Source organism: Bos mutus, chromosome 16 (genome assembly GCF_027580195.1).
Source record: "Bos mutus isolate GX-2022 chromosome 16, NWIPB_WYAK_1.1, whole genome shotgun sequence".
In the NCBI taxonomy this organism is placed as follows: Eukaryota; Metazoa; Chordata; class Mammalia; order Artiodactyla; family Bovidae; genus Bos; species Bos mutus.
Genome location: NC_091632.1, coordinates 55,008,372 through 55,032,239, shown reverse-complemented (window position 1 = coordinate 55,032,239; position 23,868 = coordinate 55,008,372). Strand labels below are relative to the sequence as shown.

The 23,868-nt window shown below is 37.0% G+C and overlaps 1 protein-coding gene across 2 annotated transcripts in view; it reads left to right on the top strand.

Annotated features, from left to right (window-relative positions):
* SMYD3 (SET and MYND domain containing 3) overlaps positions 1-23,868 on the top strand; it is a 749,543-nt gene that overhangs the window by 240,130 nt on the left and 485,545 nt on the right. The gene's annotated exons all lie outside the window — the stretch shown is intronic.

Sequence of the window (23,868 nt, the reverse complement as noted above, 5' to 3'; positions counted from 1 at the left end):
TCTCCAGGGGATCTTCCCAACCCAGGGATAGAATCCAGGTCTCCTGCATTGCAGGAGATTCTTTACTGTCTGAGTTACCAGGGAAGCCAGTGATAATATAGGGGTCATTCAATTCAATATTTATCAATTTATTAATATTGGTTATAGTTACATTTTTCAGTAAATCTACTAAGTATAGTGGCAGATCTGGAATGAGTAATGATACCATTCAAAAAGTGAGCAGAGAAAACTGCGAAACTTCAGGATCTAACCCTGGGTCTCAAATGGTATGCTTTAGATAAGGGTACAGGGGGATAGAGTGGGATTACTGGCATTTAGTGGGATAGATAAAGGGAAGATTTTGCTTATTAGTTAGGTTTAGACACATAAACTTGCTGGTCTTTATTGATGCTAATTTAGTACTGAGAGCCTACAAAGTCTCCAACTACTTCAGAGTAACCAATTTATCAAGGCAATGGTGATGTTAATTAGAGTTTGGATCATTTTATGAACAGTGATATGATTTCCCACTGATAACTGATACCATGATAAAATATGCAAGAAATAATAGGGAAACAGGATCTTCCAAAACCCAAAAGAAATCTGGAGAGAAATCTTAATGTATATCATTTTACATGACTCCACACCTGGGAATGGTGACTATGTGAGGCTGCCTTCTCTTACTGCTCGTAGGAAAAGAAAGGACCTTCTTTTTTAGAGACTCACAGAAGAATGATGAAGAACTCTAAGCCTGGTGTGTGAGTAGAAGTCTACTGAAGTGAAGAACTGGAATTACGGTTGACTACAAGCCTACTTTCCATTCAACAAGTATTGTTGAGCGTGCATGTCTGTGCTCAAGTAACTAAGGTGTGGTCTCTGTCTTTGGGCTGCATTCCAGGGAGGCTGTCTAAAGGGTTGTAAGAGAGATGCAGAAAAAGTGATCTGAGGATATATGGGCATAATGTCTAGTTGGATGGTGGGGAGAATTAGGGATAGCTTTGATAAGATCTCTCTGCTTCTATGCACCAGGAATGGTTTGCTGGTATTTGAGAAATATGAAGTTAAGTATGTTCAAATGAAAATTTGAAAATGTTTCCCCACAGCATTATTCATGTCAGATTTTAGAGGTTTGCTATGGACATGGAATAATCAACATAAACCATATTTTTTCTATCTTTAGAATTGGGCTCAGAAGGGCATTTTATAGGTATTCTATCAGTTGGTAAAACTTCAGTTCCTATGTTAAGATATGATTATTAGCTTTTTAGATTATTTAGGCTATACTTATAGTTGTGGTCCATCTTTTTCCTTGGGCCAAGCATATATTCAGCTATCACTAGGCTGATTTGTATTCATGCCATGCAAATATATTTTAATATTGCTCTTTTTCATCTTTAAAATGCAGGCAAATATTCGGACAAAAAGTTGCAAAGTGAATTTTATATTATTCAGTACTGAGTATATATTCTGTATGTATCTTTGGGGCAAGGCATTTTTCAGGTTCATAAAACTAGATATAACCATTCATAAGTATAAATTGCCCTAAAAGATGTTTAATGGAAGAGAATTAAGAAACCATGGGAAATGAATAAGAAAAGAAAAATATTAGTTTCTGCAATTTAAATGTTTTACTTGGATTCATACTCCATTTTGAGTTTTTACTACTTAAAAAGACACTTTTTTTTTTCTTTCTCGTTTCAAAGACTATGTTATAATATTTTCCTTAAAATAACTGCTGAAGGTTTTGAGTCACATTGATCAAATTACTCAAAATTATTATTTAGTAACTACCCCTGTATCAGGTACATTTTGGACATATACAGATGAATAAATGATATTTTCTGTCTTCATAGACTTCATTATCTGGAATATAACAACTTACTATAATAATTTTATTAGTCCTCTGATAGTAGTATGAACACAAAGTTTGGAAGTATGGAAGGAAGAACTGTTAATTCTGTTACGGCAGGTTGGAAATGAGATTTGATCTGGTCCTGGCAGGAGGTATATAACGTTGCCTGATGTTAAAAATAAGGGTGTGAAGGGACAGGCATGGCAGTTCCAGCAGAGTTCTCTCCCCGTCCTTTAAAAATTGCCAAACTTTTTAGGAATCATAAGCTTTGATATTGGTGAGCAAAAAAAAAAAAAGTGTATTAGATGAGTGTTAAGGATGACTAACATGGACCAGTTGTCTGTGGGGTTTGCATGATTCCCTTTTGAAATAGGTTTTCAGCATTCAAGAGAACTGAGAAGTTAGCTGGTGTCTTGAGGAACAAGCTTAAAATAAGGAGGTGAATCAGTTGCATCTGTGTTTTTATAAATAGCAAATATCTGGACCTTAAGCATTAAAAAACATTTGTGAAGAATTAGTTAATGCAGAGCAGAAGATTCTCAAACCCAATACTTTGGGAGAAGAAAATCCATTTTCTCATTAACTGGAAGATTGTCAGTGTGAGGGGATGGAAGTGGTTCTGAGGTACTTTCACATAATCCTACTTAAAAAAAGCAAGCACTGCGGGAGTATTTTCTGTTGCTTCTTTGATTTATCAAGATGCCCCCACGGGAGAAGGCTTATACAAGCTGGACGGTGCGCTGATTTATTAAGATATGTGGTGGTCACTGAATGCTATACTGTGTCTGACATGTTTATTCCTCCTGCTGATTTGCTGACTTTTCATTGTTGTTTCATGTTTATATTGAGACCTGCTGAACATGTGAATATACCAAGAACTATCACCCTTGAAAGATGTGTTCTTTAAAAATGAGGATTGCAGGCTCTCTAGAGTCATCTTGTCTCTTTCTGCTGGCTCATATTTGTGAAATGAGGGTTTATTCTTTAAAAATTAAAAAAAAAAGGAAGAAAGAAATATATGCTGACCAATATCATCCATCTGATCCATTGTCAATAAAGAGCCATGCAAGCACGATTACCTGGAGTTGAGTTAATGTTTCACAAAATCAGGATGAACAAAAGCTGGCAGGATTATTTTTTAGCCATATTTCTCTTCATATGCACCTTTGATTTAAAAATCACTCTCCTTTAGGTTTTTATTTCTTCAAAACTACCAATTGGAAATTGACATTCTTCTAGTAGTAAGATTACCGGTACTATCTGTATCATAGAATTGCAAGAATTAAGCAAGAAAGTCTATGCAGAGTGTTTGGAACATAGCAAGCACTGAATGATTAGCAGTTAGCATTTTTGGGCTCATCACCCCTCGGACTACCACCATCACCATGAATATCATCATCCCTGTAAGTGCTTACTTTCACATTCTCTGTTACCTTAGAGTCTCTGACAAGTAAAGAGGACTAGCCAGTTAGGTCTCAGGAATTTAAGAAGGCCTTAAACGTTTTGGACTAAGAAGGATTTGGTCCAGACTGTGTGTTCTGTGTTTATGAAGACAGTGCATGCAGTCCCCACAGAATGGTCATAAAACACTGCATTGCATTAAAAAAAACTATTGAAAGACATGGTCTTGTTGAGGTGTGAGAAGAAAGTTGTATTGAACAAATATAGAAAAGTTACCATATTTCATCAATTCTAAGATGCAGATCTTATTTCATATTTTGTTTTATCTGAAATCAATGTGCTTTTTAAATCCATGGCATGTTGTAGATTAATTGGCAGTGTGTTTCTTTCTTACATAATTTAAAATGCATCTTAAAATCACAGGCATTTTAGATTTGATAAAATGTTACAAATGTTTACCTATGTGGTATTCACAAGAATGGGGGTGAGCATCTAGACAAAGAGAAATCAACGCAACTCCTTAAGAGGAGGTCATGGGACTTGGGTAACCACTGTGTATCTGACTGGGGTCAGTCAAACCCTCTGGCTTCTCTTCTACTATGCGACTGACGTTTACATTCATCAGCTGCACCATCCTAACTGCTCCGGTGGTATTTCAGGCCCAGACTTCTTATCTGGGCTACTTTGATAATAATCTTTTTCTTTTTTCACTAATCTATCTTTTCAAACACTCTGAGAGTCCTTTTAATAACAGTCGAATCTTATTACTGCCCTCCTCAAGTCTCTAAAATCTGCCTCCCAAGACGGCAGAGCCCGGTCCGGCCCAGTCTTCCGTCTGTCACCTGGTGGTCACATCTCCCTGGGCAAGTTTGTCAGCCTTTCTGAACGCATTGTCCTAATTGTAAGACTGGAGTGATAATCATTCTTTATCTCAGAGGGTCATTATGTTTGCTATTTACCTTGCAAAGGGCTTGTTACATACTGAATGTTTAGTAAATAGCAGTGTTCTCACTTAACTCAGTTTCTTCATCTGTAAAATAGGGTTGATCATTTTTTCCTTGCTAACTTGGTCGGATTGCTCTGATGATTGATGGAAATGATTTATATGAAAGCATAAATTATTTTTGTTCTTAAAATTATGATATTTTGTTCTTTAAATTACTATTTTCTGAACTATGAAGTGCTTTGTCAAATTAGAGATTATTTTTACTGAAGCATTCTAGGCCTTTAATGAACTTATTCCATGGTTTCTTTCCAGATCAGTGCACTACAATGCACTCCAGCTATATACATCCCCAGAATATACTAGATACTTTGACATGTTGTTGTTGTTTAGTCATTAAGTCGTGTCTGACTCTTGCAACCCTGTGGACTGTAGTCTGCCAGGCTCCTCGGTCCATTAGATTTTTCAGGCAAGAATACTGGAATGGGTTGCCATTTCCTTCTCCGGGGGATCTTCTCAACCCAGGGATTGAACCCGCATCTCCTGAATTGGCAGATGGATTCTTTACTACTGAGCCACCTGGGAAGCCCGTGCTTTGACATGCTTGTGTGCTATATGTTTATGATGTAGGAATTTTATTCTTCACTATATTTTCTATATCCACATCCATCAAGATCCAGTGTAAATATCCTTACCTTTTCTGATTATACTAGAAAAAAATTGCTTTCTCCCATTTTCCCTCAGAAGTTGTAGGAATTTGGGCTTCTTTGTAACATCAGTTTTATTTAGATTTATATTGTGTCAATTTTTTTGTCTATTTTCTTATCCATTATATCAAAAGTTACTTAAAAGTAGGGACATGTCTGAGAAATCATTTTGCCCACAGAAATTGTCTAGAATTTGTTGAATTGAACAAGGCATTTGAAGGGAAGCAAAAAAACATTCTTGACAATGGAGTTAATGACTAAAGAGGTAATGTGCTTACAACTTGTAGAGCCCAGTCGTGTTGCCTGGAGTGGCTAGAGTGTTAGGAAAGTTGTGAGAAAGAAGAGTTGAGAGGTGGGGTAGCACCTGGTTATGGATGTCCCCAGCAACCAGCCAGAGAAGATGGAACCCACTATAACAAGACTACCATTTTCAGTTGTTATTTACCAGCAGAATTTTCTTCTCACATTTTTATAAGAAAATCCTAGTGTATTCAAAAGAGGAAATGGAGTTACTTGGGCAGGTTTGTCAGCCTTTCTGAACTCTTTTTGATAGAGACACTGGATTCCCACCCTCCCTGGATGCTCCCTCTTCCCCATTACTATCACACTGGCACCTCAGCAGAACAACTGGAGTTTCAGGAAGCAAGGTTTGAAAATCAGTGTGTTAGAGATTAGCCTGCTACCTTCTTGCGTCGGAGAAGAACATGATGGGAATTGTGCTTCACATCTGGTAGCAATGTGAAAGATATACTGGAGAGGAGGTGTTTGATTTCTTTTTTAATTGCTTCATCTTCTTTCTGAACTAGCGCTGAACGACTGCCAGCCTTCAAGGATTATCCTGTTGAACGATTTTTCTTACCTGCCTGCTCTCTCAGCTTTTTGCAGAGCTATTGTCTGTTTTGCTCATCTTCACGCCGGTGACTGAGATGAATACTTACTGTTTGACTGTACTCACTAAATATTTCCCAGGCTGTCAAGGCCTATCCATGCTGCTTATTTAGTGTACCTGTGCCAACTCTGGGCAGTTATTTATTTATTTTATAGGCAATGATGTTAGGTTTTAGCCCCATGATAGCTTATACTTTGTTGCTGTCTTCTACTGCTTGTTCAAAAAGATACTTAAAATGGGCCCTGGGAAAGATGATTGTATTGAATTATTGTCTCCAGAATAATTATATGCCAATTCAAAAGGAGGTGAATATCCAAGTGATAGAATAAAACAAGAGCAATTAGTTAAGATACAATGAGTTTTACTTCTAACAGGAAAAGTTTCCATCTTGTTTGTTTCTCCCTCAGAGGATTGTGTTGTAAACCTGAGTTTCTTCATACTTGTATGTAGGTTATAAAGTTAAAAAATAAAACAAAGCATATTTATGTTCCTAATGATTGTTTGGCTATGACTTAGAAATTGAAAGCTTGATATATCTGTCTGTTGGTTATAAAGACTTCTTACATCAAAGTAATTAGTAATTTGGAAATTAAAAAATTAATTATGTACTGTCTATCAAGGAGGAATACAATTGTCTAAGCCAGTTACAATCTTATACTTTTCATTTAAGACCTGAATAAATGGCTAGTATAATTTTTTTCTGAGACACATTTTTTAAATGTTCAGATTTAAATACTCAGATTTATCACAAATCTTTGGGTTTGATCACGCCTTTGAAAGGAATTCGTGTTTTCTTTTTAGAATAAAAAGGCAAGATTTGTTGAGGGAGTATAGAGTAATTCAGAAAGATATCGGTAATTTTTCCCGTTTTTACTACTAAATTATAGGCAGTTATTTTGATTGGTAGCTTGAAAAAGAAGACTATGCCCATGTGATGCTGGTAACGGGATTGGGTATGCAAATCACGCACTTGAAATAATCAGATGGCTGTGTGATGGTTTATTTGTACACTGGGTTGAATGAATGTATACCATGTGGCATGTGTCACTCTGCGCCACACGTCCTCTCTCTGTGTAAGTTTGAAGGACAGGTATTTGCCATCTGATGTGGGTTTCCTGGATGCTTATAATCAGTGAAATAATTACTCTTCTTAAAATTTGTTTTTAAAATATGTATTTTGGGGTTGAATGGTAAGATGTTTTAAGATAATATCACCCTGGGTCCAGATATCTATGTATATTTATTTTGTAGAGACAAGTAACTTACTTAATCAAATAATTCGGTGAACCTTCACAAAGAGCCTAATATGGGCTGGGTAGCGTGCTGGATGTCAGGGACTGGCGCTGTGGACAAGTGAAAGGGAAATGGGCTTGTAGGGTGGTGACTGAGCTAAGCAGAGGGCCTGGTACATACAGAAAGTCCTAAGAAATTATTATTATTTTTAATTAATTATTAAATTATTAACTGAAATGAGGGTCACAGTTGAAATTGTGGTCTATCTAAAATGGGCAAATTAGTTAATACTCTTAGTTTGTTTCTTCGTCAAAAATACAGGGTGATAAAATCACCATCGGAGGGACTATGTCAAGATTAAATGAGTTATTCAACAATATGGAAATATTACTGAATGGGAGAGGATATTTGTAAATGATACAACCAAGTAGGGATTAATATCCAACATATATAAACAATTTATACAACTCAACATCAAAAAAACAAAACAATTTGATTAAAAAATGAGCAGAAGAACTGAATAGACGTTTTTCCAAAGAGAGAATGCAAATGATCAACAGAGCGCGTGAATAGATGCTCAGCATTACTAATCACCAGATCACCAGGGAAATGCGAATCAAGGTCACAATGCGATATCACTCACAGCTGTCAAAATGGCTATAGTGGAAAAGAAAAGGAAAAGACCAAACAGTGAATGTTGGCAAGGATGTGGAGAAAAGGGAACCCTTGTACACTATCGGTGTGATGGACATTGGTACAGCCGCTGTGGAAAACAGTATGGAGGTTCCTCAAAAATCTAAAAACAGAACTGCCATATGACCCAGCAACTATACTCCTGGCTATATATTTGGAAAAAAAAAAAACACTAATTGAAAAAGATATATGCACCCCAAAGCTCAAAGCAGAATTACTTACAATTTCCAAGATATAGAAGCAACCTAAGTGTCTATCCAGAGATGAATGGATAAAGATGTGGTTTACAACATAATCAAATATTACTCAGCCATAATTTCTTTTTTTTTGCCATTTGCAGTAACATGGATGGACTTGGAGGATATAATGCTGAGTGATATAAGTCGAACTGAGAAAGAAAGACAAGTACTGTATGGTATCACGTATGTGGAATCTAAACAATACAACAAACTAATGTCTATAATAAACAGAAGCAAATTCACAAATAAACAGCCAATTAGTGGTTACCAGTGAAGGAGCAATATAAGGATAGTGGAGCGGGAAGTACAAACTATTGGGTGTAAAATTGGCCCAAGGATATATTGTATAATATGGGGGATATAGCCAATATTTTGTAATGATCATAAATGAAAAGTTACCTTTAAAAATTATATGAAATATTAAAATTTTTTAAAAGATTAAATGAGGTAAATTATGGGAGTATGCCTCATATGGGACATGCCCAGAAGTATGTCTGGCACGTATCAGATAGTTAATAATTGTTGGTAAAATAGTGAAAAGTAAAAAAATCCCCTGTTCTCAAGATGTGTCATGGCTTAGAACAGGGGATTCTTACACATTATGAAGTTGGACTTTAGCTGTCATTCCCATGTATTTGCTTTAAAATTCAGTCAGAGTTTCACTAATAATCCAAAGAGGTTTAGACTCTACGAAGAAAACACACATACACAAACACACCTACACACTTCCCTGCTCCTGTGCTCGTAATTATTCTTCTCTTGTCCACAGGTTTAAATTTTCTTAAACCCATGAAATGTTTTTATATTTAAATGTCCTCTCTAATAACAGGAGAATGTGAGAAATGAGCAGAAGCAGCAGAATTATATTATTGGATAAAAATTTGGATACAGAAGGAGATGTGTAGGTATTGAAATTTCAACAGCTTCATTCCCCTCACTTCTACATATTTTGTGGTTCGTATAAAAAGATTTATTGTGTTTTTTCCTTGTGATTGAATATTGACAGACGTAAAGTCCAGTGAAGGAGAAGGCGATGTCACCCCACTCCAGTGCTCTTGCCTGGAAAAGCCCGTGGATGGAGGAGCCTGTGGGCTGCAGTCCATGGGGTCGCCAGAGTCGGACACGACTGAGCGACTTCCCTTTCACTTTTCACTTTCCTGCATTGGAGAAGGAAATGGCAACCCACTCCAGTGTTCTTGCCTGGAGAATCCCAGGGACGGGGGAGCCTGGTGGGCTGCCGTCTGTGGGGTCGCACAGAGTGGGACACGACTGAAGCGACTTAGCAGCAGCAGCAGCAGCAGCAGAGTCCAGTGATGCCGAAGGGACGTGACGTACACATGACAGGCTACGGTTTGTGCCTGTCTGCACGAAATGTCACTCATTTTAAAGAACTTTTCCCATTCTTTCTTAACAGGAAGAGAAAATGATGTGTTTTTCCTGCTAGACCACAGTAAACTGACTTGTTTTAGTCCTTATTGCTATTTTAAGAAAAATTGCTGGTGTGAAGTATATTAGATGCAGTGCAGTGTGTTCCCTTGTTAAGGTCAATTCATATTTTAATAATGTGTTTTGTGTTTATCTATCTTTAGAGTTAACCATTTAAAAAAATCTGATCTCTAAACTGATCATTTCGTACATAATTGTTTAAATACCATAGGTCATTTGATGACCTTTGTATGTTTTTTGAATGTCTTTTATTTGAAGATTGTCATGTCTTTAATGCTAATAATGCCTCATCTTTTCTGAAATTGGATTTGAATCATCACTAAAGGATAAAATGCTATGACTATAAGGTGGCATTCAAAAACAAGGAACACTTATTAAATTTAAACTATTACTTTCAGGCCCATATTTTCGACTCTTTCAGAAATACTTTTGAGTTAAAATTGAAATGTCAAATAACATAAAATTTAAAATACACGTTTGGTTCAGTATTACCATCATACAGTATTAAATATTAAACATTAATTTATTTCATGCTGCTGGCAGGACACAATGATTCAGTGTTTAATGAAAAAAAAATTGTCTGCTCGATGACTTCCATGTATTGTAATAGAACTGTGCATGTTTATTTACTGTGGATTAATAGGCTTTGTTCTGCTAGTGCATACTTAAATATGGTTTATAAGTCATTCATAAATATACCTATGTCAGACATAGTCTATACTGAAATCCACAAATAGTCTTTTTCGAAGTATGCCTTTGTTTCTTCTGTGAAAGAAATATTTATGAAAAGGTGCCTCTATCTTGTACGCTACATTCCTTACAGTAACCAAGGCCTCATTAAAACTGGGTGCTTTGCACCTGGTGATGGGTTTAATGTAGGTAGTAAAATCTTACTATGGATGAATGGGAAAGGGAAGCTGCTTTAATTAAAGGGAATGAATCTAAAATAATACAATGTACTATTTGGAATGGAATTAAAAAGCAATCTTTAACAGAGAGCACATTTATTTCATTATATTTTGGAGTCAACATAATTATACGTATTATTTGTTCATAACACTGAATGTGTGACCTTGGGCAAGTTACTGATCGCACTATACTTCAGCTTCTTTATCTGAAAAATGGATATAATCATAGTTCCTACCTGATGTATTTTGAGTATACTTGGAATTGTCTGTGGCACTTAGCAAGCACTGTGTGTTATCTTTTGTTATTTTTGTATATGATATGTAGAGTAGGGTAGGGAAGTGGGGACAGAGAATGAACCAGAGGATGAGCCACTCAGAATCAACGGAAATAGCACGCTTTCAAGGGCCCTGTTAGGGATTCAGGCTGGCTATTTTTGCACTTGAGATGAGCTCCAGTCACAAAATGATAACATTCTGTGGAAGGTGTCTTATGTGTTGTTTAGTTCCTAAGTTGTCTCTGATTCTGTGACCTCATGGACTGTAGCCCACCAGGCTCCTCTGTCCATGGAATTTCCCAGGCAAAAATACTGGAGTGAGTTGCCATTTCTTTCTCCAGGAAATTTTCCTGACCCATGGATCGAACCGGTGTCTTATGTCTGCAACTTACATACAAATATCTCAAGGAAGACACTACTATTTGAAGTCAGCTCAGGTTACTTTACGTTATGAGAAAAAAATTGTTCCTCTGTGAAGTTCCTTTCCCTCATCTCCAAACTCCAAATCCAGCAACATAATCCTCATCTCCAACTCAAATAGAGAACCTACTGCCAACTCAAATCTACCTGTTGATTTTCTTTGAATTAAGAAATTACATCCCTAGTGGCTCAGTGGTAAAAAATCCGCCTGCCAATACAGGAAGCGTGGGTTTGATCCCTGGTCTGGGAAGATCGCGCATGCGGTAGAGCAACTAAGCCCGTCTGCCACAATTGAGCCTGTGCTCTAGAGCCTGTGAACCACAGCTACTGAGGCCACATTCTCTAGACCTGGATTCTGTAACAGGAGAAGCCACTGCAATAAGAAGCCCGTGTACTGCAACTAGAGAGGAGCCCCTGCCTGCTCTCTGCAACAGAGAAAAGTCCGTGTAGCAACAGAGTCAGCACAGCACCCCCCCAAAAAAAATCACGCCTGAAATGAATTTCCAGAACTGCATGTAGGTCGTATGTAATTTTTAGCAGACCTTAAAGTAGTTGGAATTCAGGTTTTCATTTTAGTTTATTGATTTCTTACAGCTAATAACTGTTATTGAACTTTTTTGGGGTGTTGTCGAGGTATAATTGGCCTTCCCTCGTGACTCAGATGGTAAAGCATCTACCTGCAATGTGGGACACCTGGGTTCAATCCCTGGGTCAGGAAGATCCCCTGGAGAAGGAAATGGCAATTCACTCCAGCACTCTTGCCTGGAAAACCCCATGGATGGAGGAGCCTGATAGGCTACAGTCCGTGGGGTCGCAAAGAGTCGGACACAACTGAGCAACTTCGCTTCACTTTCAGTTGGCGTACACCACTATAGGAGTTTGAGGTATACTATAGCATAGTGAACTATGATATCTCAGTGAACTCCAGGAGTTGGTGATGGACAGGGAGGCCTGGCGTGCTGCGATTCATGGGGTCGCGAAGAGTCAGACACGACTGAGCGACTGATCTGATCTGATCTGATAGCATAGCAATTCAGTGTTTGTGTATATTGCAGAAGTATCACCACTAGAAGTCTAATTAACATCTGTCACTGTGCATCCTTAAGGAATTTTTCTTTATGATGAGAACTTGTAAGATTTTCTCTCTTCAGTTCAGTTCAGTCGCTCAGTCATGTCCGACTCTTTGTGACCCCATGAATTGCAGCACGCCAGGCCTCCCTGTCCATCACCAACTCCCAGAGTTCACTCAAACTCACGTCCATCGAGTTGGTGATGCCATCCAGCCATCTCATCCTCTGTCGTCCCCTTCTCCTCCTGCCCCCAATCCCTCCCAGCATCAGAGTCTTTTCCAATGAGTCAACTCTTCACATGAGGTGGCCAAAGTACTGGAGTTTCAGCTTTAGCATCATTCCTTCCAAAGAACACCCAGGACTGATCTCTTTTAGAGTGGACTGGTTGGATCTCCTTGTAGTCCAAGGAACTCTCAAGAGTCTTCTCCAACATCACCAAACTTTTAAATTTGCAACACATTCTTATTAACTGTAGTCACCATGCTGTACATTACGTCTCCTTGACTTATTTATTTTTTAACTGGAAGTTTGTGCCTTTTGACTCCCTTAACCCGTTTTGTCCTCCCCCAGTCCTCTGCCTGTGGTAACCACCTCTGTATTCTCTGTATATATGAGCTCATTTATTTTTAAGATTTCACATAAAAGTGAGATCATAAAGTATTTAACATTTTCTGTCTGATTTCACTTAACATAATGCCCTCAATGAACTTTCTTGTCTCAAATGGCAAGATTTCTTTCTCTTTCATGGCTGAAAAATATTCCAGTATATGTGTGTGTGTGTGTGTGTGTGTATGTATATTTATTTATTCTCACCTACACTTGTTATTTCTTGTCTTTTTGAGAACGGTCATTGTGACAAGTGTGAAGTATCTTTTTGTGGCTTTGATTTGTATTTCTCTGATCATTTTTGGTATTGAGTTCTTTTCATGTGTTAGGTGACCATCTCTGTCTGTTTCCACCTTCTTTGGAAAAAAATAGCTGTTCAAATCCTCTGCCTATTTTTTAATGATTTGTTGTTTTACTATTAAGTTGTTTGAGCTCTTTGTATATTTTGACTATTAACCCCTTATCTGATACACGATTTGCAAATATCATCTCCTATTTGGTAGGTTGCCTTTTCATTTTGTTTGTTATTTCCTTTGCTGTGAAATAGCTTTTTAGCTTAACGTAGTCTCAGTTTTTTATTTTTGCTTTTGTTTTTGCTGCCTTTGTTTTTGACGTCCGATGGCTACCTTTTAAAGTCCGATCTAGGACAGTTATGTTTACTGTCTCAAGTTTCATAGTTATCCTTAAAGGCATCTTTCAAAGTTACTTTTTTCCTATTTTGCTTGGTAAAATTCTAAATGTATGAAAATCACCTTAAATGAAATCTCAGTTGTAATGTAATTTCTGATTGAATTAGACAGAAGCTGCCATTTTGTCAGTGTTACAACCCTATTGACTATTTCTAGTGTAATCACTGGGCTCCTTTTTGATTATTCAAAGTGCTATATAAGGGTAATAACGTCTTACTTGTTTTCTCTAAACTTATGTATTGGGTCTGGTGAAGAGTTATTTTTCAAAATAAAATATTCTCTTATGAAATTTGAACATTATCTGTCTTTACACCTAGCTTTTGTGAAAAACCGCATTGCATGCTGCAGTTTTGCAGTCACTGAAAATCGTGTTCTGAACTTGGTTGCTTCTCCTTAAATAGATGTTCTATGATAACCAGAATTCTCAAGAAAGAGTTGAAGATGTAAGTATTGCACTATGAAAATGAAAAATTTCAAATGTAATTAGTCACAGTAGACACAAGGTGAGAATAGATTAGATAGTGTTGCCAAATTTGTAGAGACATGTTAGACTGAAGAACCAATGGAATCAATGTATCATATGAATATAGAGAAGTACATTTTTTAAATGTTGATTTCATAGCAAGGTTTTTTTGAGACAGTTTTGCAGGTATGTTATGTATCAAGAGAAAGAAAAGGGGAAAGTATAGTTGGTGGGAGAATGAAGAAAAAGAGGAGGATGGAAAGGAATGCGTTTAAATTTATCCTGCAAGCACTTAACATTATTAACGGACTCCATAAAGGCACATTGCCGCAAGTGACTCAGTTTGAAGGCAAGTTCACATGAAACATATCTGACTGCCTGGGGCAACTGCTCTCAGCAGAAATGAGACAAAGTTTTAATATAAAAAGCACAAGATCACTTATCTGAGGGGGAAATAAGTTTCGAGTTCATAGAACATCCTATCTAAGAAACAGTTGCCAAAGCAGATATAGTGCAATGAAAGGTAAGGGCAGTAGGCTTCATGTGACCTTATCTTAATTAAATGATAAGGAAACCTAGTTTTCAAAGTACATAAACACATATACAACAACAACAGCAGCACACACACACATACATACATTTTTTTAAAGAGGAAAGAGAAGCTGTATTTTGATGTTGCTTTAGGTAAAGCTTTTAATCATATTGTACCATGATTCTCAAATATGACTTTAAATGAAGAGTTTTATAGAACCTTTTTTTTTTTCAGGATTATTTTTTCTAGAACATTGAGAAAATTTTAAAAAAGAACCAAAAAAATACTGTATAATGGTCCATTGTGGGCACTTTTTCATGAATTAAAGTGTGGAATGTTGAATAATAGCAACAGTGATATTATCCTGTGTTTTTATTGCGCTTTATAATTTTCACATCTTGTTCATGATTTCAGTTGATCCTCAGAACAACACTATGAAGCAAGTAGATGGTTTCTTCCTTCTTTAGATGAGGAAGTTGAGGCCAGATCAGTAACATGATTTGCCCAAAGACGTGGGTCTACAAACCAGGCTTTCAGAGCTTGACTGCAGAGCAGTCAGGTGAGGCCTAGAATGTCAGCACAAGGAAGCCCAGGAGCAGCTTTGATTTAGGAAAAGAAGTATTGAAATGCTGATCAGCAGGTGCTAGAGAAGACTCTTGAGTCCCTTGGACTTCATGGAGACTTCAGACCAGTCAGTCCTAAAGGAAATCAATGTTGAATATTCATTGGAAGGACTGTTGCTGAAGCTGAAACTCCAATTCTTTGGCCACCTAATGTGAAGAGCTGACTTACTGGAAAAGACTCCTATGCTAGGAAAGATTGAAGGCAAAAGGAGAAGTGGGAGGCAGAGGGTGAGATGGTTAGATAGCATCAGCGACTCAATAGACATGAATTTCAGCAAACTGTGGGAAATAGCGGAGAACAGAGATTCCTGACTGGCTGCAGTCCATGAGTCACAAAGAACTGGATCTGACTTAGAGACTGAACAACAGCAACAAATTGCTGGTGGAACAAATGACTCAGACGAAGCTTTATTAGCAAAACCGTGCAGAAGAGGCAGCCTTTGTAAACTACTGAAAGCAGACACTTAGATCTGAATGGAAGTTTAGTTTCCAGACTTAGAGAAATTAGTTTATATATACTGATTTGGCCAAAATTTCTTTCCAATAAAATGTTGTCTCTGGAGAAGTTTCAAGCTGGAAAGAAGGGTAACTTTTGGATGAGACAGGAAGATTTTAAATCTTGTGAAATCTTTTCAAAATTCAAAGAGCCCAGTTTCTGTTCTGTACCCAGACTTTTCCTGTGTATATTACATTGGTTAGAGGGTGTGATTTGATTATGTGGTCAGGAACAGTCTGGGCAAAATTGTTAAATCATCAATTTTTATGTTTTCAGCCCTAGCCTCACTTTCTTGTGGTTGTTCTCCAGTTTTATAAAACGCTTTACTCCCAAACACTTTCTCAATGACTCAATGCCCTTGTACTTCACAATTATCCAAAGAGATACCCTCACTTTCTGTGAACTATTTAAATCAAGACTCAAACCTAGTGTCAAGAGAATGAATCTTCTGGAACTTTGGGTTCGGCCAGTTGGCAGGAGGAATTTTGATGATGAACAAGAGTGAAGGCAGGAAAGGATATGTTGTTCTCTTTGCTCATGAAAACAAAGTGAAGTTCTGAGGTAGAGTTTATCTGTAGCAGCTACCCATCCAAGGGAACAATCATCCAGATTCTAGAATACCTGGATTCTTTTAGGAGGGAGAGGCTACTAAAATTTTTCAAAGCAATCATTATAACCCACTTCAATTTATCCCTGTAAAGAAAATAGGTAACGCGTAGCTAGAAAATAAAAAATGCTACTGTAGCTTTTTTTTTCCTTTAAAAAGCATTTTAAGGCTGTGTATTTAATCACAAGAAATGAAACTTGGGTTTTTAGTGTTGTGCTTATAACACATAAAGTTCGCGATCTGGGGCTCGAGATATTTCCTTCCAAGGAAATGCACACTCTGAAATGCTGTTACCTGCCGGAGTCCAGCATCTGGCCATTTGTTATACTGAGCAGCTAATTTTTCACTGCGGTTCCTCTGCGGACTCAGTGCAAAGTCATACAACACAACTGACACAACAGAGTAGCCTGAACTCAGGTCAGGAGCCAAGTGAGTTTACAGCTCCATCACCTTCAAGCCTAACAAGGAAGTCGTTTCAGCATTTGGCCTATTAATCCATTTAGTGATTGGATGTGTAATCTGGGTATTTGACACCTATAACTACCAAGGCATATGCTGAATGTTATTTTCTCCATGAAAGCATTTAATTATCAGAATAATTGGAATTTAGATGTCTTACCCTTCCTGGATGTACTATAATCATATTCAGCAGTGTAAAATGTTGGAATCAAATTGGGCATGAATTTTGGCAGAAACATGTGTCTTTTGGACATATTCTGTATGCCTCAGTTTCTGCATCTATAAAATGGAGCTGCTAAAAGTTGCAGCTTCATAGAGCTCCTGTGGGGATTAAAGAAAATCATAGATCTACTATTAATGCATGTTGTAAATGCCCCATGCCATTTATTGCATTTTATAGAATTCATTTATGAATATAACACTTTTTTGATGATAACAAATGCATATATAATATAAATAATTCATTTTTTGTAAGTTATACTTGGTCTGCAATAGTATGGAGCACTCCATGTATTGTAATGACTCCACTTGGAAACCTCAGTACTTGGGATTGCTGCTATTTCCTCTATAACTGTAACCTTAGGTACTCAGACTCAGGATTGTCCAGTAGAAAAATGTATATTGTACATTTCCAGTAGGATCACATTTGAATAACTAGAGCAAGTCCAGTTCAATATAATAAACACATTTTCATGGTTATAGTTTATATTAATAATCTTTATTCAATGCAAAGAATGTGTGTTTGAAAATTGTCATCATTGTTCAGTCAATAGATCATGTCCAACTCTTTGGGACCCCATGGATTGTACCATTCCTCTGTCCTCTATTGTCTCTGAGTTTTTGCTCAAACTCATGTCCATTGCATTGGTGATGCTATCCAACCATCTCATCTCAACCATCTCATAATTTATTATTTTGAATAATGAATTTTTTAGAATATACTTAATATTCTATATTTTCCTTTATTTATGCATTATATGTAGTAAGTATACTTGAATATCTTTATAATTTAAATGTTTCTTTGAATAAACAGGGCTGGTAATCATAACTGTAGGCTGAAGCTTAGGTACTAGAGATACATAGTTTGGGAAATGCCCTTGTTATCATTGCCTTCTATTTATCAAGTCAGTGGGGCTCCTTTAAGTCATACATCTCCTAGCTACCTGGAGTCTTGGTCTTGGCCTCTTCACCTTTGTTGGCAGCTGCCTGGTTCTTGGCACGTTCATTTGGGTATACCACTGTTAGCCTGGTACTGCCCTGGGTGCCAACATCAAGAAGGTAATTTTATCAGGAAGAAATCAAAGTCCATCTCAAGTGAGCATCCCACCCTGATTTATTGTCTTATTTTGTTTTATTTTTTTAAGCTATTGGGAAATAAATTCCTTTGATTTCATATCACATTTCTCTCTTGGGTCAGAACATCTCATCAATATTGATGCTTTAACTTAAATGAGAATGCAGTACTAGTGTGTAATTCATACTGGGCACAGGTGGTGCTGACATGATCTTCAGAAGGTGAAGGCCCTAAATCCCTTAGGTTATTAAGCAGAAACCCTCCCGCTCCCTAATTATTTAGCCATTTGTTACCTGCATAGTGAAACAGATTGCTCTTTACTATTGGTCTCTTACATTTGCTCAAAAGCCCATCACCCAGTTTTGTCATGGACGAAGCTATATCTTGGACTCTTCTTATTTGGATACTAAATTGGTAAGGGAAGCATAGTAACTTGGCTGTCACCTGCCACTCCCCAATTTCATTTTCTGGTAACTCTCAGGCTGTATCGTCTTTTGAATTGCTTGTTCTTTTTTGCATGCCATATCAGTGATTGGCTCCCGTGTGACCTGGGTCAGCCAGGCTTCATGGCCACTGACTTCCCTGGAGTAAACCTTTGTTGCAAATTACAGATCTCATGATAACCAAACATAATCAGAGGGAGAGATGGCCATTCTTTCTCTTTTTTTTTCACAGCATGGGCCCAGTAATGAGTTTATTAGATATAGGACTTTGGTATGTATACATTTCCATGTGTATGTCTGGCTAGAGAAAATTCTCATTCACAAATGTCCTTGACTTATAAAATAAATCAAGAAAATAATAATTTGTGATATAGAAGGATGCACTATAGAGTCCTATAAATCAGAAACCTTTCTGAAACTTAGATGTTTCAACCAACAAAGAAAAGGGGAAGAAAGGGCAGAAAAGGAAAGGGAGGTTTGAGCAGGTCTACCCAGCAGTGCAGTGTGACTGGGATCATCTCTGAGTTACACAGCTCAGGTCTGGCACTTGAAGTTTGGTTAAAAAGTGATGCAAGATAGTTTTCTTTGCAGTCAAGATACATGCTCCAGACTTAGTGAATGAAACCAAAAGCCTCTGTGTTCTTGATCCATATTACATTAAAACCTAGTTCATATACCAGAGCTCAGTTCTGCCCTTCGGACTAATGGTTCACCTTGATCCTGCCTTCAAAGCCTCAGGTAGTTCCTACCACTTGGCTTCTCTCTCCTTCCAGTGTACCCCCAACCATTTCCCCAAGGTAGTATGTTAATTAAGAGACTTGGTGTGGAATGTAATAGAAAGCAACTCTGGGTAGCTTAGGTCAAAGGGGAATTTGTTGACTGGGTCTTGGATTATTTTGTGAGATTAAAAAAAAAAAAAAAAAATTCCTTGGTAGCCAAGCCAGAACTTGTGGACCTGCCCAGCCTCTGGAATGCTCCCTTGTGTGTGACCACTTCACCAGTATCCTGTCTCTGAGTGTCTCTGTTTCAAACCTTTGTACTCTGGAATCAGAGTCTGTTTGAATCAGTTTGGGTTAAGCGTCAGTTAGCAGGGCCATGTAGCTCAGAAATGAGTGTTTGGTAAACATTTCGAGGAAAGGGGAGATTGTTAAACTGAAGCATCTCATGGCATAACTGCTCCATAATCCAGGTGCCGTCCAATCTTTGTTTCTGTATTTATGATGGTTCCTTTGCTTTTGTCCCTAAGGCCAGTCAAAAATCTCTGTAGCTCACTGCCTACCTTCTCCGTGTTGCCTTTCCTGAGCATCGGGTCCCAGTGACAGCATTCTCTTTCTTCCCACAGTAAATTACTCCTGTCTTTAACTTAGCAGGCTCTGTTCTGCATCATTTTGTTCTTCTGATAAGCTGAGATATTGACTGCTCCCAGACAGTTTTTTCACTTCCTTTCTAACTGTTACGAAAGCCAGGGCTGAGCTTTCCATTCAATTATTTTGGCTTTCCTTAGTCAAAAATATTTTTTTAATATGATCTTTCTTTTCTTTCTTTTCACCACCTGTCTTTTGTCTATGTCCTTGTGGTGTGATCCTTGATCTTACCTGTGGTTTACTTTTGAAGAAATGTAAATAGTAACAGAAAAGATGGCATTTGTCACACAAGTTCTCTTTTTGGTGCCCTTGCACTACCTGGAGTAACTCTGGCCACAGCTCTGCTCGCATCTTGGTCTATTAAAACCTATGCCTGTTGTCCAAGGCTTTGCCCCACTCTCACCTCCTTTATTAAGTCTGTCTTTATCATCCTGATCCCCCAGCAAGATGTCAGAGATAGACATTTTTTTCCCCCTTGAAGATACTTTTATTCACACTTTATATAAAACTTGACATGTATGTTTGTCATTATTATTGTTGTTGTTAACATTTTTATTAGGGGTGTTACTTTTCTCTTAGGGACTTCCCTCATAGCTCAGTTGGTAAAGAATTTGCCTACAATGCAGGAGACCTTGGTTTGATTCCTGGGTTGGGAAGATCCACTGGAGAAGGGATAGACTACCCACTCCAGTATTCTTGGGCTTCCCTTGTGGCTCAGCTGGTAAAGAATCTGCCTGCAATGCGGAGACCTTGGTTCGATCCCTGGGTTGGGAAGATCCCCTGGAGAAGGGAAAGGCTACCCACTCCAGTGTTCTGGCTTGGAGAATTCCATGGACTGTATAGTTCATGGAGTCGCAAAGAGTTGGACATGACTGAGTGACTTTCACTTTAGAAGGGTTGATGGAAATTGGAAAGGAGGGGTAAAATTCCCCAAGACTTGGCAACCCCGCTACCAACTGGATTTTAGTCTTAATTCTGGCACTTGCTTCCTGATTGATCTGGGGCAACTCATTCCCCTTTTCTGGGCTTCAAACAATCTCATTTTTCAAAATGTCTTTATTGAGTGTTACAAAAGCCAAAGTGATAGTTGAAAGCCCCTATAAACTCATATATATCTATAGAACTAAAAGAAGAAATAAGCGCAGCTCTGTAGCCTCCTAGACTTTTATTTTTCAAATGAATATATGGAAACCTCAAATTATTTTAACCTAAATTATGTCATGCTGTCCATAACATGTGGCAACTCGGTTTGTGTTATTTGATTAAAAATCTTGATTACATACATTAATATTTCTCATTTGTTTTATCTACTATATTATGAGGAAGAACTGTTATTTAACAATCTCTTATTGATGAAGATGCCCTTTAAATGTTGAACTTTCCTTAAAACTAGGAAATTAATATATGCACATATATTTTTTTAAGTGTAAAATGAAAATGTTCCTTCCTCCATCATCACTCTCTCTGAAAAAATAAAAAAAAACAACACTTCTAAAATATATTATTTTTATTCTGATGGCTACCATCATAGTTTTAAATAATATATTCCTACGTTTCTTGATTTTTCTTATAGTATTATTTTATACTGCCATAAACTATTCTTTTCTATAAACTAGAACTCCATCCTCTGTACTTTTTCATTAGTTGAATTTAGGAGACTAAAAACCAATAGACAACATTTATAATATTCTAATTATATTAATATTATTAAGCATAGAACCAAGTACGGTGGCAAAGTGAACAGACCTGCAGAAAAGGAAATCCAATTAAACCTGTATTCTTTAAGAAAAATTTTCTAAGAATCAAGATCAAGTAGATTCAATCTGCTATTGATTCTGACATCTCAAGTTACCTTTTTTCTTGGATTCTTTGTCATTTCATTAAATAACTCTTCAGATACTCATTTTTCATAGAGAAATCAGGGATAGTACTATTATGGCTTATACCCATGCATATTTGAAGATTTTTATTGTTGCCTTAATAGATAGTTTTGACTACATAAGATTTTTAGCTAAGTTATTTTCCCTGAGAACTTTGAAAATATTCAGTTCAGCTCAGTTCAGTCGCTCAGTTGTGTCTGACTCTTTGCGACCCCATGAATTGCAGCACACCAGGCCTCCCCATCCATCACCAACTCCCGGAGTTCACTCAGACTCACGTCCATCGAGTCAGTGATGCCATCCAGCCATCTCATCCTCTGTCGTCCCCTTCTTCTCCTGCCCCCAATCCTTCCCAGCATCAGAGTCTTTTCCAATGAGTCAACTCTTCGCATGAGGTGGCCAAAGTGCTGGAGTTTCAGCTTTAGCATCATTACTCCATTATCTTCTAGAATCCAGTGCAGCACATGAGAAATTTAACTTTAGTGTAGTTCTTGTACCTTTTGCAACTTACTTTTTTTTTCTAGAAGTATATAGGAATACACACACACATGCATGCACAGACATACAGAAACACACACTTTTAACTGCATGGAATCATCACTGAGAATAGTAATATCTGAGTTTTTTTTTTTTTTAATCTGACTCAATGTGTAGTTTTTTTTGGTCTGAAGCCTAGTATAGCATTTATTGGCTTTGTGAAGAATTTTTCTGTAATTTCATTTATTATTTTCTCCTCTCTGTTTTGACTATTATTTGCTTCTGAAAATCCTGATGAAAAGGTCTTGGTCTTCCTACATGTTAACCTCAAAGTCTTTTATTTCCCAAATTATCCATTACTTAGTCTTTCTTCATACATATTTTGGGAGTTTTTCTGAACTTTGTTTTCAAAATTAGTTTTTGGCTATATTTATTCTACTAGTTTGTCCATATATTGAATTTTTTATTTTTTAAATCATGAGACAATTCTTAGGAAAAATGTTTTTAACTATTTCAGTACTGTTTTGATTCCTACCTTGAAAGGCTGATGCAAAAAGGACTCTTAGTCATGGCCAAAGAACACAACAGATTAAGAGTTAAGTCAGAAACATTTTCAAGGTTTAAAAAAAATTTTTTTTTCCCTGTCTTATTTGGAGGTACAAAGTGATTGTTTTTAAGTATAAGAATGAACTCATCTCTCATTCTAATGTGAAATACTGCCTGAAGTGTAGCCTATTATCAGTAAAAACTACATACTCTTTTCATGCATACTTTTATGTCATCAAATTTAAATCATGTGTCCAGGCAACCACAGATTCAATTGACCACTGTTACAGGTTTTTGCCTAGCCTTGTGGTTTAGGAGAAGGACAATAATAGATTAAGAGGAAAATATATATTAAGAGAATCTCTGCTAAATTTTTTTCCATGTTAAAAAAATACTTTATTATTGTCTCTTGTACACAGGAAACACTAACACAAAACACTTTCCTCTTTTTTTATTGAACTCTAAAATACACTATAAAAGGGGTTAGCTACAGGTCACGAATCAGCTACTCATCACTCAGCTCCCGCACCTGAGAGAGTCCAAGGACACTTAAATGCAGATGCATTGCACTTTTCACTTTCTTGAGTGACCCCCATTTAAAATGTATCTTGAGACTATTTGCATAGTAGAATTTTTAATCCTAAAGTGCTGACTCACTTCATTGGAGAAAATGAGGTTTTCACTTGTAAATGTGAAAGCATTCCTGATTTTCTGGATCATTTTCTTCCCATTCACTTTGGATAACACCACCTTATAAATAGGATTTAATTCACAGAAAACAGCAAACTGAAAGCTCCAGTGGTATATACTATAGTCATTTATTTTCATATTTTAAATACCTTATTATTAATGGAAAATAGCTTTAAAGCCATCCATGATATGCACCACAGCTAACTCAGTTTGACAGTGAAAGATTCTTTGTTGGTCTGTAAGGGCAGATATAAAATATATACCATAAGAGCACATCTTGTGCATATATAATCAAATTCTCTCTGCTCATATTTTTTGGTACTATAAAAAGAGACAGGAAGCACTACTAATACTGCTTTTACGTCTTTCTTTTTGCCACAGTGTTTTCTTTTACCTACTATAAACATTTAAACATGTCTTTTTTTTACTGTCTGGTTTCAACAGTTTTATATACAGAAAAGATACTTTAGTTCTAATATGAATTGGGTTTATATGGGGTCTCTCTAAACATTATTTGTGGAATATTCTGAACACATACAAAAATGATATTTCAATGATCTTCAAAATGCTGAGGTTTCCAGTTTCTATAATTTTGCTCGCAGACCAGGCAGTGTGTTCATCTCTGTGTGGCAGCCTGCCTTTTA